The sequence below is a fragment of the Marmota monax genome, unplaced genomic scaffold, assembly GCF_021218885.2.
Source record: "Marmota monax isolate L192 unplaced genomic scaffold, Marmota_monax_Labrador192_F-V1.1 WCK01_AAM20220418_F8-fsc00008, whole genome shotgun sequence".
Classification (NCBI taxonomy): Eukaryota; Metazoa; Chordata; class Mammalia; order Rodentia; family Sciuridae; genus Marmota; species Marmota monax.
The window spans coordinates 17343971-17360771 of record NW_026694432.1 but is presented as its reverse complement, the minus strand read 5'-3'; the positions used below and the strand labels follow the sequence as shown (position 1 = coordinate 17360771).

Genomic DNA, 16801 nt, shown 5'->3' with positions numbered 1-16801 from the left:
CCAAAGGCCTTCCTATATCACCAAACTGCCTCCGATGCATTCACAGGAAATCCCACTCACAGTGTTGTACTAGGAACATAAATAAAACAGCCTTGTGCTCTGCAGTGGGCTTTGGTGTTCTCCGTCTTGCTTTCCACTGTCTACCCTCCTGTATTCAAAGCATGCCTATACTGCCCCTGTAGATATTTTCTACTCTTTTTCTCTAGCTTCTTTCCACCTTTTTTTTCCCCTTTCACAACTTATTTGCTGTTTGTCTCTCACAGGTCTCCTCTCTCCTTCACACTCTTTATTCCCTCCAGCCCTCTGTCTCTACAAGTGTGACTCTTCCCCTATCTCTGTGTACCACCCTCTCCCTGCCTCCCAGAGTCAACTATTAAGAAGCCTGAGCTGCATGTGGTGGTGCACGCCTGTAATCCCAGAGCTCAGCAGGCTAAGGGAGGAGATTCACAAGTTTGAGACTGGCTAGCCAACTTGACAAGGCCCTAAGCAACTTAGTGAGACCCAGTCTCAAAATAAAATATAAAAGGCAGGGTTGGGGTTGTGGCTCAGTGGTAGAGCACTCGTCTAATATATGCAAAGCCCTGGGTTTGATCCTCAGCACCACATAAAAATAAATAAATAAAGGTTCTGTAAGAGAAAGAAAGGGAGAAATTTCACTATCTGCAGTTTTCTTTACTAACCCAGAAACTCCATTTTAAAGTTTTACTCTCAATTAACTAAATCAGATCACACAAAAGGATTTTTTAACTATTCGGGAAGTTATTTTTTAGAATATAAGCAATAAATGACACCAAGCAGACTTTCCAGCCAAGATTCTTCCTAGTAAACAAAACTAATGAACCAAAAATGATGTTCAGAAATCAAGAGAAATCAAATAACAACACAGACAGCTGCAAGAAATAAAATAAATAAATAAGAAGCCTTTTCCACCACGAAGGAGAAGAGCTGACTGTCACTTTTAATCAGAGTAAATTCCACCATCAAGACAAACAATCTTTTCAAGTTCTTAAAATCTACACCTCCCCTTTCTCTAGAAATCTCTTGAGTAGCAAGTTAATGTCAATTTCTAGTACTACTAATTCCTTTTTCACTTTTGCTAAATGTCACCAAGACTCCCTTCGCTGTTTTCTCGTTGGACCACTTGGCAACATTGCCTAACTTTCTTATTACCCCAGTTCAGTGCTTTCTCAGCTGCTGCCTCTCCCCACAAAGGTACTTCGCAGTCCCTCTGTCAAAAGGGCAAAGAGAGATTGGGCACAGTGAGGCACACATGTAATCCCAGTGACTCCGGAAGCTGAGGCAGGAGGATCAAAGTTCAAGAGAAGCCTCAGCAACTTAGCAAGATCCTGTCTCAAAACAAAAAATAAAAGGGACTAGGGGTATAGCTCAGTGATACCGCATCTCTAGGTTCAATGTCCAGGAAACCACCACTCCCTCTCCCCCCAAAAAAAGAGGCAAAAAAAGTTTGACAATTTCATCCCAAAGACATCATCAAGACATATTACCTGTGCTTCTGAGTTTCCTGTCCATTTCCAGATTCCAGAACAACACCTGCCTTCTTCTAAAAGGGATCCTGTTCTAACTAGAACCATTCTTTAGCACATTAAATTGGTATTTTAGGGCTGGGGATGTGGCTCAAGCAGTAGCGCGCTCGCCTGGCATGCGCAGGGCCCTGAGATCGACCCTCAGCACCACATAAAAATAAAAATAAAGGTGTTGTGTCCACCAAAAACTAAAAAATAAATATTAAAAAAATTTTCTCAAAAAAAATTCTTAAAAAAAAATTTTAAAAACATAACTTCACAAATCTTTAAAACTCATATTCTAAAGTGCTTGCCCTATCCACCATCCTTTGAAAAGCCCTACTTATCAAACCCAATATCCCTTAAACCAATCAGAATAGAAGCCATATGCTTCACTGTTTGTTCATCTATAAAGTTTAACGACCACCAGCTATTCCACAAATTTGTTGTAATTAATGATGAGACAAAATGTTCAAAACTTAGTAGGTTCTTCTTCAACCTTATCCACTTCATACATTGTTATTATTTCACACATTCAGCCCTCTTTTTCTCTCTACCATCAGTGTAGGGCAATTTTTGGTTATTCTTTGTGGAGGGGAAGAAGGAACCAGGAGGTTCTATTTACTTCAACATTTAACTTCCATAATCAATATATCAGAAGTACTTAAATCACTGAAGTACTTAGATCATTCTGAAATGTAGCATTTCAATGCAAATTCATTTTTTCAATGTTCTCAATTCCCAGACAAATCAAACAATTTCAGAGAAACTAAAAGAAAGAGGTTTTTAGTTATTTTTCTTAACAACAACAAAAAAAAAAAACAGTTAAGTCGTTTTCTAAAATTCTTTCATTCATTAACCATGCAATGTGGTCTCTTGATTCTCCTCCCAGCTCCTTAGGTTTTTTCTTTCTATTTGCCAGCCTACACTGTAGTCAAAAACCTAAAACTATGGGCTGGGATTGTGGCTCACAGGGAGAACATTTGCCTTGCATTTGTGAGGCACTGGGTTCCATCCTCAGCAACACATTAAAAAAAAAAAAGAAAAGAAAAAAGATATTGTGTCCACCTATAACTAAAAAATAAATATTAAAAACAATACTAAAACTGAGTCTTAGGGACAAAGGAACCCCAAATTGTGTGAAGTTAATAATCCAAACTCATATTTTATGAGTTACAATGTATCAGTTTTTCAAGGCCACATTATTAAATATTAAACCTGAAAGGGCAGAAAAAAAGCAGGCTATGGTAGACTAGTCAACATAAAATCGCTGAGCTGAAGGTGTATCTCAGTGGAGGAGCTCTTGCCTAGTATGCAAGAAGCCTTGAGTCCCATTCCACTAGGGAGGGAGGGAGGGAGGGAGGGAGGGAGACATCTAAGAAACACCAGGCTTTGACATTTGATAGCATTCTGGTTCAGTTGTGGCCTTGCTTTGCTGGTATTCCTGTCCTCCTATTACAGTTCCTGAACTGCTCAGAATGTCTTTATAATGAAATGTCCTTTTATTGGCCAGACTGACCAGTTCTCTGTTGCTTGTAGAGAAACCAAATTCAAATACAAAAGTTTACTCAAAAACATATTAGGTGTTTCTACTTAGAATCAAATTAACTCAGCTGTACGCTGCACTTGGAAAATTAAAATCCAATGAATCAATGTTTTATGAACATATTCTGCAACAGGTAAGACACCTATCAATAAAGGGCAACTTCAAAATTCCTACCACCTTTGGTTGGGTATAAAGGTAGTCTGGTTCCAAGAATATTCCCCATAATAATGGCCAACCCTCTAGAATCTGGTGAGAAATGATAACATGAAATTTTCTGAAGATTTGGTGATTGTTCTTGTCATTTGGGTAAAATAGAAAGTGATAAATAAGCAGAATGAGACAATTAACACAGAAAAGAAAAGCTCAGTGTGTCAAGGCACACACACCTAAAGCCTGTGACTTGGGAAGCTGAAGCAGGAGGATAACAAGTTCAAGGCCAGCATCAGCAACTTAGCAAGTTCCTGCCTCAAAACTGAAAAATAAAATGGGCTGGAATGTAACTCAATGCTACACACCCTGGTATGCCCAGTATCATCAAAATAAGTCAGGGAAGGGAGAGCAGGGAGAAGAAGAAAGAACAGGCTGAAAGCAGCAGAGACAAGAGACTTAGGTGCCACTGAAATTCTCCTATATTTAGGAGGCCCCCATATATATATTCCTTGCTCGAGGGTTCATAAATTTCCTGCTATTTTCATTAAATGCCCTGAATTTTTGCTAACTAGAACAGATCTCTATACCCTGAGGTTAAATTAGAATATTTATTTCCTCATAAAGATGGGGTTTTCATCTCCACACCTACTTTTGTTCTCCTGGAGGACTTTTTAAACATGCAAACCTAGATCTCAATGGCTCTATTTCACAGAGTCAGAGAACAATAAGGAGAAGAGCTGGTGCCAAGAACCATTATGGAAAGAGATACCAGTGAGAAAAAGCCAGGCAAAAGTAGAAGAAATCTGAGCAATGAGAAGAAATAGAATATGAGAATTAACCTAATTTGATTTAAATCATTAAAGTGCAAAAACCTATTATGTCTGTTCTATAGTTTCTTCTGCTCTACATATACCTGTACTATTAACAATAACAATACTACTAAGACTTATGTATGCCAGACCCTGTCTTACACTTTCTATGCCTTATAATCTCTTTTTTAATAGTCATAACTCGGGCTGGGATTGTAGCTCAGAGGTAGAGCGCTCGCCTACCATGCATGAGGCACTGGGTTCAATCCTCAGCACCACATAAAAATAAAGATATTATATTCGCCTATAACTAAAAAATAAATATTTAAATAATAATAATAACTCCCCAGGCACAGTGGCACACACCTGCTCAAAACAAAATAATAAGGGCTGGAGATATGGCTCAGTGGTAAAGCATCAGCAGGTTCAAACCCCAGCACCAAGGGGGGAAAAAGTTGTAACTCAAACACGTAGTACTATTATTCACATTTTGTAAGAAAAGCAGCTATTCCAATCCTTAAATAAAATAGAAATAAGTCAACATTCTTTCTCAATTACTGGAGGGGAAAAAAAAAAAAAAACTAGGGCTGTGAATATAGGAAAGTGGTAGAGCACACGCTTAACATGCACAAGGCCCTGGGTTAAATCCCCAACACACACACTTTTGGCTTTGCTGCAAACCCTAGGTATGATCTGATTCATGAATCATTTCATTATTTACTTAATGTCTTTAACAACACTGAACACCAGGCACTGTAAAATAGACATTATTCCATTTCATATGTGAGGAAACCAAGGTTTAGAAGTAACATGTACAAAGTCAGTATCAGAAAAGAAATTCTTAGACTCAAGTCTCTATACCTATTACTACTTCTTCCTATTCTCCTCAAAGGCAAACACAAAAATTCTAGCACACCTGGTGTTAAATGGCTATTATTCCAGCAAGGGTTTAGGACACCATTTTTATTCTCACTTCTATGCCAGACAAGAGGGGAAAAAAATGTAGTCAGATCCTTCAAAGCCATAATTAAGCTAAATTTCCATTTTTTATTAGTAATAATCATTTAAAATTGCTAGCACCTTTAGCAATTAAAGCAAATGTTGTACTGTTAAAAGTTGCATATTATCTAACTATTATCTAACACTTTCTTTTGTTGACATCCTGCTGATTGTGATGTCCAAATGATAAACTGTGATTAAGTTATTTTAATTATTTGTGCTACCAGAGCAGATTATATACACCTTATGTAAACAGCACTTCCTAGACATGAAAGAAAACTACTCAGAGAGTAAAAAAAGAATAAATTTAAAAATTTTCTAAGGTAACCTATAATAATAATGACCTTTAATTACAAAGACCTCAGTGAGGCAAGGTGAAACAAGCCTATAATTCCAGGAACTTGGCTGGCTGAGACAGGAGGATCACAGATTCGAGATTTGCCTCAGTGAGGTAGAGAGAAGCTACCTCAAAATTAAAATAAAAAAGGGCTGGGGGTACAGCTCAGTGGTAGAAGGCCCTGGGATACAATCTCCAATACCATACGGGAGGGAAGGAAGGAAGGAAGGAAGGAAGGAAGGAAGGAAGGAACGAACGAACAAACGAACCTCACAACTACAAGTTCTGCCAGTTTTTCTCTTCTTAAATTTCACCAAACATGGGCCAGGGATGTGGCTCAAGCGGTAATGCGCTCGCCTGGCATGCATGGGGTGCTGAGTTCGATCCTCAGCACCACATAAAAATAAAATAAAGATGTTGTGGCCACTGAAAACTGAAAAATAAATATTAAAAAAATTCTCTCTCTTAAAAAAAAAAAAAATTTCACCAAACATGATTAAGCTAAATCAATAATGAGGGCAAGGCCATTTTATTTTATTTATTTTTTTAAATACATTTTTTTAGTTGTCAATGGACCACTTAGTTATATGTGGTGCTATGAATCAAACCCAGTGCTTCACACATGATAGGCAAGCACTCTACCACTGAGATACACCCCCAGCCCATGAACAATCTAGTAAGTATAAAAATTAAGATAATGACGAGTCATATTTTTGAGGTGGGAAACTACCATCTATACAATTTATTTGAATGGCTAACTCCCATCTTTCAAAAAAAAAAAATACCTCAAATACATAAAAAAGACTCCTCCACAACCATATGCAATCCCTATACAACATATTTACTATATGTAAATAACCATATTTACATCAAAAAATGTTTATTAGCAAACAGAAAACATCAAAAAGTTTTTCACTAGCAGTTAAAAATTATGAAATGTCAATCTCGAAAAAAGTTCACCCAAGAGTACTTAAACCCAGTTGTGGCAAATCTGTAAGTTATTTTGTCCAAAAAAAAAAAAAAGTGAAATTAGCAGTGGATGCAGCTTAGTGGTAGAGCACTCTAACAGCACTGGCGGCCCTGAATTCCATCCCTAATACATTTCAAAAAGGAAGTCTTAATCTGGGGTGAGGGGGGAATGCCTCTAATTCCAACTACTCTGGGAGCTGAGGCAGGACTATAGCAGGCAACTTAGTAAGACCTTGTCTCAAAATGAAAAATAAGGGCTGGGAATGCTAATCAATAATAGATTGCTTGGGGCTGGGGATATGGCTCAAGTGGTAGCGCGCTCGCCTGACATGCGTGCGGCCCGGGTTCGATCCTCAGCACCACATACAAACAAAGATGTTGTGTCCACCGAAAAATAAATAAATAAATATTAAAAAAAATAATAGATTGCTCCTGGGTTCAATCTCTAGTATCTACCCCCTACACACACACACACACACACACACACACACACACACACACACAGGATATGTCTAAATCTCCACATAGACATATATTTTATATGCATATAAAATGAAACTAGAAGGATATACTCCAATGCTGACTTACTTAAAACTTCCAACAGTTTCTACATTTTCTATAATGCCTATGGAAAGATAAGAAAGCATCTTCTGAACATAAATCTGGCAACATTTATGAAGTCTTCTAAAACATTAAAACTTTTCAAACCAATAATCTTTCTAGAAATAGAATGTAAATAACCAAAATAAAGAATAAGCTTTATGGCCAGGTGGGGTGGCACAAGCCTGTAATCCTAGCAACTCAGGAGGCTAAGGTAAGAGGATTATAGCAAATTCAAAGCCAGCCTCACAACTAAGTAAGACTTTGTCTCAAAATAAAAAATAAAAATAGGCTTGGGATGTGGCTCAGTGGCTAAGTGACCCTAGGTTCAACCACAAGTACCAAAAGAAAAATAATAATAATAAGCTTTATAGGGCTCAGTATACATAGCTTAATGGTAGAGTGCTTGCCTAGCACACACAAAGACCTGGGTTCATGATTCCTAACACCTCAAAATAAGAATACATATATTCACATATTTATAAGATTTTCATTGCATAGTTATTTTTAACAATAAGAAATAGGATAAGATGGACTGGAATTGTGGCTCAGCGATAGAGCACTTGCCTGGCACTGGGTTCAATCCTCAGCACCACATAAAAATAAGTAAATAAATAAAGGTATTGTTTTTTAAAGAGAGAGAGAGAGAGAGAGAGAGAGAGAGAGAGAGAGAGAGAGAGAGAGAAATGGGATAAGAGGTAGATATCTAAAAGAAGATTTTTAAAAGATTAGGTTAAACTAGGCATGGTGGCGCATGCCTGTAATCCTAGCGGTTTGGGAGGCTGAGATAGGAAAATCACAAGTTCAAAGCCAGCCTCAGCAATGTCAAGGCACTAAGCAACTCAGTGAAATCCTGCCTCTAAATAAAATACAAGATAGGGCTGGAGATGTGATTTAGTGGTCGAGTGCTCCTGAGTTCAATCCCCAGTACCAAAGAAAGAAAAAAGGTTAGTTATGGTATATTCAGGGGAAATTTCCACAGGGATAGCACTGTTAAAAGGAAGAGACAGATGAACCTTCTATGCCATACATAATTGTTACAAAAGCCAGGCGTGGGGGCTGGGATGTGGCTCAAGCGGTAGCGCGCTCGCCTGGCATGCGTGCGGCCCGGGTTCGATCCTCAGCACCACATACAAACAAAGATGTTGTGTCCGCCAAGTACTAAAAAATAAATATTAAAAAAAAAAATTCTCTCTCTCTCTACCTCTCTCTCTCACTCTCTCTTTAAAAAAAAAAAAAAAAAAAAAAAGCCAGGCGTGGTGGTACATGTCTGTAATCCCAGCAACTCTAAAGGCTTAGACAGAAAAATCATACATTCAGGACCAGCCTTGGCAACTTAGCAAGGCCCTAAGCAACTTAGTGAGGCACTGTCTCAATTTTTAAAAAAAAAATTTTAAAGTACAAGGAGTGTGGTGCAATGGTAAAGTACCTCTAGGTTCAATCCCTAGTCCCCACCCACCCCCAGCCAAAAAAAAAAAAAAAAGAAAAGAAATAAAGCTAGTATTCACTGACTGCTTTCTTCCTAGCACTCTAAATTATAAGATAATTCTAAATTATCCTCCTTTCCACACTCCTTCTCCTTTTAATAAAATAGAAAACATAGGAGGAAAAAAGCTAAATAATTCGTCCAAAGTATGGTAGCTCCAGAGTCTGACTCTTACCCAAAGTCCTGTATCAGGAATCAACCCAAGTCTGGGGTATTCCAACCTTTTCAGCAATAAAAGCAAAAATATAAAATAACCCAAATCCAACAAAGCTGCACTAGATAAAAGTCTACAAGAAAACCAGAACTTGTGAAGGAGCCGAGCCACCCACTGTAGATGCGAAGACATAACAACAACACACATAGCCCATCTGTGAGCAAACACTAAGATTCTTCTTTTACTTTACGGAGGATTAAAAGGAAATAAATCATAATGAAACCATGGAGAGAAAACTGCTTAACTAGGAGAAGAAAGTCTCATTCTGAAGACTTAAAAAGAGAAATATTCCAAAAATGATTTTTTATTGTAGGATAAAATAAACACACTTATATAAACCAAGACATATTTAGGAAAGTATTTGAAATCCTTAACAGATGGCAACAGAGCTTCCAATACAGAAATAGAAAAATATTAGCAAAAAACAGTTGGAATAAGGAATACTGTTTTTAAGTACTGTAGACTGAACCCAGGGATACTCTACCACTGAGCCATGTCCCCAGCCCATTTTAATTTTTGAAACAAGATCTCACAAAATTGTCAAAGCTAGTCTTGAACTTGGGATCCTCTTGCCTCAGTTTCCTGAATCACAAAATTACAGGCATGTGCTACCATGTCTGGCTAAGCAAAAGTTATTTTAAAAATAAAAAGAGGCAAGCTGGGATTGTACCTCAGTGGTAGAGCACTTGCCTAGCATGTGTGGGGCATTGGGTTCCATTCTCAGCCCCACATATAAATAAAAATAGAAATAAAGGTCCACTGACAACTAAAATAAATAAATAAATAAAATTTAAGAACTACTATAAAGTGTGTTTAGGGGCTATGGTTGTGGTTCAGTGGTAGGGCGCTTGCCTAGCATGTGTGAGGCCCTGGGTTCAATCCTCAGCACCACATAAAAATAAAGAAATAAAGAAAGGTAGGTATTGTGTCCAAATATAAATAAAAAAAATATTTTTTTAAATGTGTTTATGTTTAAAAATAAATAAATAAGTAGAGGTTAGGGTGGACCAGGTGTGGTAGTGTAGCCTGTAATCCTAGCAACTCAGGAGATTGAGACAGGAGGTTTGGGAGTTTGAGGGTAGCCTCAGCAACTTGATGAGACCCTAAGCAACCTACCAAGATCCTTTCTCATAAAGAAAAAGGGGGGTGAGGGTTATTGGAGACGTAGCTTAGTGGCAAATTGTCCCTGGTTTCAATTTCTAGTACAAAAAAAAAAGCAGCAGCAGTGGCTGGTATGGTTCAGTAGAAAAGTACATACTTAGCATGCTCAAAACACACACAAAAAAGATAGAGAGATAAGGTTGAGAAAGACATAGGAAATGTAAAAATTCATATAAAAAATAAAATTTAGGGGAATAAGGAAAAAACAAGTAAATAATGCAAATGAATCTGAAAACTTCTCTATCTGATAACTCCTCAACAAAGATTAAAATTTAAAAAAAAATGTGGAAGCCAAATGTACACCAATTGATGGAAAAACAAATATGGTATGTTGAACAGAATACCTATCAGGCATAAAAAGAAATGAAGTTGGGGCTGGGGATGTGGCTCAAGCGGTAGCGCACTCGCCTGGCATGCGTGCGGCCCCGGTTCAATCCTCAGCACCACATACAAAAAAAATAAAGATGTTGTGTCCGCCGAAAACTGGAAAATAAACATTAAAAAAAGTTCTCTCTCTCTCCCTCTTTAAAAAAAAAAAAGAAAGAAATGAAGTGCTGATAAAAACTATCAATATTCATGAACCTTTAAATATTATTCTAAGTGAGCCAGACTTAGTGGCACATGCCTATAATCTCCAGCAACTCAAGAGGATGAGGCAGCAGGATCTCAAGTTCAAGGCCAGCCTAGGCAATTTAGCAAAACCCTGTCTCAAAATAAAAACAGCTAGGAGCTAGGGATATAATTCGGTAGCAGAGTGCCCCTGGGTTAAGCCCTAGAATGTAAAAAAAAAAAAAAAAGAGTAACCATCACTCCTGGTTGAGCATCCCTAATCCAAAACCTAAAACCCAAAATGCTCCAAAAGCCAACTATGAGTGTTGACATAACACCACAGTGGAAAATCCCACACCATAAAACTTGCTTTCACAAGCAACTATCTCAAAATCTGAAAAAAATTCAAAACTCTGGTCCCAAGCATTTTGGATGAAAGATACTTAACCTTTACCTGGCAATTGCACTCTGGTCATTTGAAATAAAATGAAAACTTACTTTCACACAAAAACCTGTAAGACATTGTACTGTCATGTGTAACTAATTAAAACAAAACAAAAAAAAATAACAAATGTTACTACCATAAACTCTTAAGGTTAAATAAATGACTCATTATTTTAAAAAAAAAACTGCAAGTGAAGATTTACAGCACCTTTATAATAACTAAAAATGGGAATCATCACAGATATCACAGGCTAACCCCTGTGATACTATCTATGTCATGGAACATTAAGCAGCAACAAAAGGGAACAAATTATCTGTACATGCAACAACTTGGACAATTCTCCAGGAAACCATGTTGAGGGAAAACCACCCCCCAAAACACACACACACACACAAATAACTAGCCAGGCACTGTGGCACCATCTTTAATCCCAGCTATTTGAAAGACTGAAGCAGGAGAATCAAGGTCACCCTGGGCAACTAAGAGACCCTGTCTTAAAATAAATTAAAATAAAATAAAAAGGGCTAGAGGTGTAGCTTCGTGATAGAGCAGTTGTCTAGCATGTGCAAGGCTCAGGTTCAATCCCCAGGACCACAAAAAAGTAAAAGCCAATTTCCATCAGAGATGTACTATATGATTCCATTACATAACGTTTTTGAAATTACAAAACCAGAAACACAGCATAGATCACTGGTTGCCAGGGGTTAGAGATAGGAGGAGAGAAGGAAGTTGAATAAATAGGGAAGGTGAATGCGTTATAAAAAGAGCAACACTTTTGCCAACTATTCAGTATCTTGACTGTTTGATGAAATTATATCTAACTTGAGAGAGAGACATGGGATGGGGTTATGGTTCAGCAGTGGAGTGCTCACCTAGCACATGTGAGGCCCTGGGTTTGAACGTCAGCACCACATAAAAACAAAGTAAGGGTGTTGTGTTCAACTACAACTAAAAAACAAACATTAAAAAAAGAGAAAAACATACACTGAATATAAGCAACCAGAAATCTGAAAAAATCAGGTGGATTGTATCAATGCCAATAATCCTAGATATGATCTTAAAAAAGTTTTGCAAAATGTCAACAATGGAAAAAACTGGGCAAAGTGTACAAGGGAATTCTGTTCTACAACAGACATCTTTATCCACAAGTTTTATGTTCCAAGATTCCCAGTGAATGCCTAAAACAACAGAATGAAACTCTACCTTATCCCTGTTTTTTACTATATATATATACCTATGAAAAATCGTCACTTTTCACTCAAATTGAAGACCTCATGGTTTCTCTTTGGAACAACCAAATTGCCGGCATCACTATTCTTGCACTTAGAACCACTAGTAAGTGAAATAAGCCATTAACTGAACACAAGCACTTACCATACCACAACACTTAGCTGATATCTGATAATCAAGGTGGCCAGGTCAGGTAGTAGCTATACAGATAAATACAATAGGGGCTGGGCTATATATCAGTGCTTAGCACATGCAAAACCCAGAGTTCAATCCCCAGCACCAAAAAAAAGAATACAATGGACAAAGGGATGATTAATGGCCACAAGGATTTCTTCACGCTATTCTGAATCAAATGAGTGTGCAAATTAAAACTTACAACTGTTTATTTTTAGAATTTTTCATTTATTATTTTGAGACCATGACTGAGCTCTAAACTGCAGATAAGGGGTAACTACTGTATTTCATATAACTGCATATGAATCCACGATTAACTAAATTAAAATATTAAAAAGGCAACTGCTAGAAGGAAATAATAAATATCCAAGTTAAATTCATAGTTTCTGAATAGAAAAATCAAAATATTCAAATGGACAGCCAAAGGAACCTTTTTCAGGTTATAAAACTACGCACATCTAAATGTTCACCAGGGCTGGGAATATGGCCCACTGGTACAATGCTTACCTAGCATTCTAAGGACTTATGTTCAATCTCCAGAATCACCAAATAAATAAATAAATAAAGTAGTGAGTAAAGGTCTCATCAGAATAGAAAACCAAAATCACATTATTTTTCATACTGTTCTAAAGTTGGAGAATTACATAAATATGCCGCAGAAGAAAAAAATGCACATAACGTACCCTCCATTCTCAAAAACACTACATGCTGAGAAGATAATGATTAAAATCTACAGTCTTGCCAGGTGCAGTGGCAAAGTCTAGCAATCCCAGTGGCTTGGGAGGCTCAGGTAGGAAGATAAAGAATTCAAAGACAGACTCAGCAATTTAGCAAGGCCCTAAGCAACTCAATGAGACCATGTCTTTAAATAAAATATACACGAGAGGCTTGAGGATATGACTCAGTGGCCTAGGTTCAATCCCGTTACCACCCAAAAAAAATCTAGTCTTGGGGCTGGAGGTATATCTCAGTGACAGAGCACTTCCTTAGCATGCCCAAGGCCCTGGGTTCAATTCCCCAGCATTATTTTAAAAAGTAAAAATAAAAAGGTCTACCACATGTGGCCCAAAGATTTTACAGATTTTGTATTGACACAGTGTCTCTTGTGCATGAAGTCTCCAGAAACACAAGATATAAAATAATGAAATAGGCCACCTACATGACCTCTTTCAAATACTGACTGTACCAAGCACTCTTTCTAACCAATTAAGTGTGCAGACATACACACACACACATACACAGAAAAGGATAAACAAACTTGTACAAACATTTAGTGGACTACTATTCAGCAATAAACTCTCAAATGCATTTGGCTAAGTAAAAGAAATAAAGTTCAAAACTATTTACTATATAATTCTATTTACAGTATATATGACATTATAGAAAAGGTAAAAACTAGCGACACAAAAAAACAGACTAGAGATCAATAGTAACTGGGAACAGAGTTAGGAGCTGACTTCAAAGGGAAAACAGGAAATTTGGAGAGTGATACAACTGTTCTATATCCTGGGTTACAAGACTACATTTGTCAAAACTTATAAAACCATATACTAGCCAAACACAGTGGCGCAGGCCCTGTAATCCCAGCGGCAGGGGAGGCTGAGGCAGGAGAATCACAAATGCAAAGCCAGCCTCAGCAACCGCGAGGCACTAAGCAACTCAGTGAGACCCTGTCTCTAAATAAAATACAAAATAGGGCTAGGGATGTGGCTCAGGGGCAGAGTACCCGGGAGTTCAATCCTGGGTACCCAAAAATATAAATAAATAAATAAATAAATAAATAGACAAAACCCTGATGTTCAATCTCCTTTCCTACTTCTTCTAACTCTTTAAAAAAAAAAAAAAAAAATACAAGAACAGCCTTAAAGTATGGATGGCATTTTCAGGTAAATGGACGGAACTACAGAATCATGCTAAGTAAAATAAGCCACTCCCCAAAACCAAAAGCAGAATGTTTTATCTGATAAGTGGATACTGATCCACAGTAGGGGGATGGGGATAAATGAAGGAACTTTAGTTTGTGTAGAGGGGTGTAAGAAGAGGCTAGGGGTTGTAGGGGTAGGAAGGATGGCAGAATGAGACAGACATTATTATCCTATGTACATGAATGATTACACTACTGGAGGGACTCTGTGTCATGTACAGCCAGAGGAAAAGTTGTGCTCCATTTGTGTATAATATGTCAAAATGCATTCTACTATCGGGTATTACTAAAACAATAAAAAAAAAAAAAAGAAGAGCAACATGAGTTCAGGAGAAGAATGACCCAAGAATGTTAAAGAAGTCAAAAGCAAAAGACCTATATTTTAACTACATACATTTTAAAACTCTGAATTGCAAAAGACACAATAAAGAAAGTTAAATGGCATATAAAAGCATTCTAGAAAATGACATACACACCCACCAAGAAAAAAAAATGGACAAAGAACATTCATATAAAGTTAGTAGAACTTTAAATTGGTACAGATATCTGAAGAACAATCTGGAAATATCAAAATTTTTAATACATTTTGTTAGCAAATTTCACTTCTATGAATTTACTCTAAAAAATGACTCTAGAATACAAATATTCTACAAAATTGTTAGCCAGCTGCAATGAGGCACACATGTAGTTCTAGATACTCCAAAGGCTGAGGCAGGAGGATCAGAAACATCCTAGCAAGACCCTAAGAGTTCACCTCACAAAAAATAAAAGAAAAAAAACCTGAGACAGCATTTAAAATGTCAAAAACCAGGCCAGAGCCCTGCAAGGTGGGACATCCCCAGCTACTCAGTCGGAGGCAGAAGGATCACAAGGCTAGTCCCAGTAATTTAGCAAGGTCCTAAGCAACTCAGTGAGACGCTCTCTCAAAATAAAAAATAAAAAGACCTGGGAATGTGACTCAGTGGTCAACAACTCCTAGGTTCAATCCCTGGTACAAAAAATAATAGTAATAATTTTTTAAAAACCAGAACCAGTCTGTAGGGTTGGAAGTGTGGCTAAGTGTTTAGACCACTTGCCCAGCTTGCATCAGGCCATGGGTTTGATCCCCTGCACTGCACACACACCAAAAAAAAAAGGAAGGGGGGACCAAAAACTAAAAACAACCTAAAGTTCATGAACAAAAATAATTGGCCAAAGCCACGTATCTGTTCATTTCAAAGGATGGTCACAATATATTAAAGAGAAAGAGATTACTGCACAATGTGTACACACACACACATACACACACACACACATTTTTATAATGTGGAGAAAATTATTCCATTTGATTTATTAAAAAGAAAGAGTTTACTGCACAACGTGTACACACAGACATACACACACGTATATTTTTATAGTGTGGAGAAAATGATCCCATTTGATTTAAAACTACATGTAGATTCATAAATTTGTGTTTATATGAGTACAAAAAAGCGTGGAAGGAAATGAACCAAACAGAAAAGTAGTTAGCTCTGAAAAATAGATTATTAAAACTGTTGTAGAACAATAATGTACTATTAAAAAAATTCCACTTTAGGCAGAAAGTAGATTAGTGGTTATCCCAGGCTAGGGGGAAGTGAAGAAAGGCTAACAATGGATACAGGGTCTCTTTTTGCTGGGATGAAAATGTTCTAAAATTGATCAATGACTATAATAAAAAGCACTGAATAAACACAGCAGTATACTTTAAATGGGTGAATTGTATGGTATGAGAATTAAATGTCAATAAATCAGTCTTAAAATTCCACTTTAGAACAAAAACTTGTAATATGTAAGGAAAAAAACTGTATTATAACATTCACAGACTGTACTTTATACAAGGACCCACTGGAAATTTTAAACCCAAAGAATATCTCTTTTATTTTTTTTTTAATTTTTTTTTTTTTAAAGAGAGAGGGAGAGAGAGAGAGAGAGAGAATTTTAATATTTATTTTCTAGTTATCGGTGGACACAACATCTTTGTTTGTATGTGGTGCTGAGGATCGAACCCGGGGCGCACACATGCCAGGAGAGCGCGCTACCACTTGACCCACATCCCCAGCCCAAGAATATCTCTTTTAAATGCTTCAAATAAACCTCCCAGCACCTCAAGAGCCTGAGGCAAGAGGATCACAAGTTTGAAGCCAGCCTGGGCCCCTGTCTCAAAACAAAAAATACAAAAGGCTTGCATGTAGCTCAGTCATAGAGCACACCTGGGTTCAATCCCTGGTATCACAAATAAATAAATAGCTTCAAATGGGAGAAATGAATTTTCTCCTGAGGCAGCATTTAAAATGTCAAAAACCATTGACAATATAGAGGAAATAACAATTTTCATTCAAACATAACAGGAACACTATTTTCTTTAGCTATCTTTTAAAAAATCCCTTTTTAAGAACTGAAATTAACCTCAAAAATGTGTTATACTGAAACAGTGTGGTACTTGTTCCCAGACAAGTGACATAACTAGGAACAGACAAGGTTTCAGTGTTTTACCAACTAAGGAAGTAAACTTTTGTCCCTATAGCCTTTCTGTTAGAAACTCAAGGATCCAGTCAAAGTGGCCCACACCTATAAGCCCAGCAGCTGAGGGGGCTGAGACAGGAGGATCACAAGTTCAAAGCCAGCCTCAGCAATTTAAGGAGGGCCTAAGCAACTTTTCTTTTG

General features: G+C 37.3%; 1 protein-coding gene across 15 annotated transcripts in view; it reads right to left on the bottom strand.

The window, feature by feature from the left end:
- Window positions 1-16801, bottom strand: part of Pum1 (pumilio RNA binding family member 1) — a 122540-nt gene that overhangs the window by 87422 nt on the left and 18317 nt on the right. The gene's annotated exons all lie outside the window — the stretch shown is intronic.